The sequence below is a fragment of the Lipotes vexillifer genome, unplaced genomic scaffold (genome assembly GCF_000442215.2).
Source record: "Lipotes vexillifer unplaced genomic scaffold, Lipotes_vexillifer_v1.1 scaffold680, whole genome shotgun sequence".
NCBI classification, from domain to species: Eukaryota; Metazoa; Chordata; class Mammalia; order Artiodactyla; family Lipotidae; genus Lipotes; species Lipotes vexillifer.
The window spans coordinates 2,791,965-2,795,007 of NW_006780838.1; the positions used below are offsets into that span (position 1 = coordinate 2,791,965).

A 3,043-nucleotide genomic window follows, 5' to 3' on the forward strand; every position below is an offset into this window, starting at 1 on the left:
TGCGCCACAACTACTGAGCCTGTGCTCTAGAGCCCGTGAGCCACAACTACTGAAGCCCTCACGCCTAGAACCCGTGCTCTGCAACAAGAGAAGCCACTGCAATGAGAAGCCCTAGCACTGCAACGAAGAGCAGCCTCCGCTCACCGCAACTAGAGAAAGCCCACACGCAGCAACGAAGACCCAACACAGCCAAAAATAAATAAACAAATATATATATATATATATATATATATATATATAAAGACCAGTGGTACTGCGTCCTTTGATGTCAGGGCACGCACACTGACCAAATGTTTTTCATCAGGCATCCAGCCCAGGCAAAGCTGAGCCCTGTGTCTCTAAGACCAAAACCAGTGCTTTCCTCTGTGATGCTGAAGCAGATCCCAAAGATCAACTCTCCAGTTTTGACGACTAAGTAACCTATATTAGTCTAAAGGGCTAGATCAAATCCCAAAAGTCCAAATCTTCACCACTTTCCAACTATTCATCACATTTTCTCTCCAGAAATCTGAAAAATGTCTATCAACAAAACAAAAAACAAACTTACTTATTAAAACAAATCTAACTGCCTTAACTTCAGGATTAGATGTTTCCTGACAACAGGGCTCTTATAAAAGCACTCAAAGTTCTGTTATCATCTAATTTCAATTTCTATACAGCTCTTTATATGTGTGCTTAGAAGCCAAAAAGTGAATCTTCACTTACTTTTGCCCCAACCACTAAAGCAAGTAGAAACAGGACAACCTTCCACAAAGAATTTTTTTTAAAAAGATGCTGGAATCCTGTTATTTGGTGTTCTCTCACAGTTCCAAGCAAGGTGAGAGGAGCCATGCAAAACACAGTTTTAAAGTCTCGGCCATCCCGAGACTTTCTTACTATATAAAGGGGAAATTAATAAAAGAAGAAAAAGAGAAATAATACACTGCATTTTCTTTCCCTACCATAATTTTTCAATTTTCTTTAGAGAAATGCCAGCCAATAACTAATTAGAACCATATCCTTTGTTATCCCAGTGGGAAGTATACCAATGCATTTAAGAACAAATGTTAATGAGAACTTAAAAAAATTAGTAATCTGGAACTTTGGTTTCCCTTCAGTGTAAAAACAAAATTCTCTCCTTTAATGCTATTTTTATAGTTGGTGAAACAACATGGACAGAATCCATCAACAAGAAGCTAAGCTGTCTAGCCAGTGAGCACCCTGAATCGCGGGTGCCCTGGGTTTTTCACTGTTGTTATCACAGAATTGGCATCCCAAGATCACAGATTTCTAAGCACACCAATTTCAAATAAGAGAGACAAAAACTCAAAGTTACAGAAAAAGGAATTTGTTTTACATCTCTTTGGTTTCAAGGGGGAAAATAATTTCTTCCAAAGTGAGTACATAGCTGTTGTAATTTCCAAGTGTATATTTTCCATAAGAAACACAGCTGGAGTCCTTTTACCTGGTATATCACCACAAATAAGAATATTTCTAGGATCAAATCTTGAGTTGCCTATTCATGAACATCAAGGAGCAGAAACTACCTCCTTGAAAACTGGACTTGTTTTATTTTTTTAATAAACTTATTTACTTTATTTATTTTTGGCTGCATTGGGTCTTCCTTGCTGTGTGTGGGCTTTCTCTAGTTGTGGCGAGCGGGAGCTACTCTTCTTTGAGGTACGCGGGCTTCTCAATGCGGTGGCTTTTCTTGCAGAGCACGGACTCTAGGCGCGCAGGCTTCAGTAGTTGTGGCTCTAGGGCTCTAGAGCGCAGGCTCAGTAGTTGTGGCACATGGGCTCCTCGGCATGTGGGATCTTCCCCCCACCAGGGCTTGAACCCGGGTTCCCTGAACTGGCAGGCGGATTCTTAACCACTGCGCCACCAGGGAAGCCCTGGACTTGTTTTAGACAACAAAGTGAACTACAGAATGTGAGTCAGAAAAGCTCTGAGCAAAAATAAATTTTTAATATGCCAACACACCATGGTTTGGGCACGGGCCAGCAATCTGAACTGTATTTTCAAATGAGGTTCTGCCCTGTGTCATCCAGACTCATCCTGGTGGAATTAGCAAGTCCAGGCTGGAGCCACAGACCACTTTTTTCTTCATGTAAAAGGACTGGCCAGAGCGCACTGAACTAGGCACGGCCTATGTCATATCAGATATTCTCCTTTTTGGAAAAAAAGCTTTAAGCATTTGCAAAACATCTCAATTTGCCCCATACTTTTACTATCCAGCAAATTTATTTCCCCCACTTGTGGAGGAAAACACAACAATAGGTCTTAGGTCTGTAACATTTTACCATCACTGTGTATATGCAAAAGCTAGAATTAATTTGTATTGCCCAATAAGGACATTATTTTACATGGACTTTGGTCTACAGCAGAAAATGGACATAACAATGAAAATATTTCTTGATAAATCACTTTCTGGACATTACTCCTCCCCAAAACGAACATAAAAACCACCACCAAGGAAAACAAAGGATTCCCATGTTTTAAAGCAAAAAAGGACTGGCTATTCATATTCAGGCACCACATAAATCAAATATGGGCAAGATCACCTAAAAAGTGTTTAAAACGCCAAGTTTTGCCTCTGTGTGGTTAGTGAGCCCACGTTTCTCCAATGTTAAGTTTACAAACTGTATTTGTTAAACTGTATTTCATACTTTAAATACCAAGTCTGTACCTTACACTGCTTCCATGGATGATTTACTCGAGACATATGGGGTCACAGTCTAAGCCTTTTACTCTACTAAGTTTAAATCATGCTTCTCAACAAGATTCTGTACACATTTAAGCAGCACATGGCAGCCCTAAACGCCCCCAGAAGAGCCCTTCTCCTGTCCACTCCATAAAATGAGAGTTTCCTCCGGAAAGGAAGGGCCTGGATTCACACGTTGCATCAGGCATACTAATTAAGCAAAAGCGCTCCAAAACTTTTTCTGTTTCGATTCATGGCAAAATTTCCTGAATTCGTTTTATTAAAACAGACTTCTTCATCCAACAGACACACTCAAAAATCCAAGCTAATTTCAGCAGCAAACGGCGGGGCGGGGGGGGC

The 3,043-nt window shown here is 40.6% G+C and overlaps 1 protein-coding gene across 2 annotated transcripts in view; it reads right to left on the minus strand.

Annotated features, from left to right (window-relative positions):
• NXN (nucleoredoxin) overlaps positions 1–3,043 on the minus strand; it is a 143,847-nt gene that overhangs the window by 139,374 nt on the left and 1,430 nt on the right. The window lies entirely within an intron of this gene.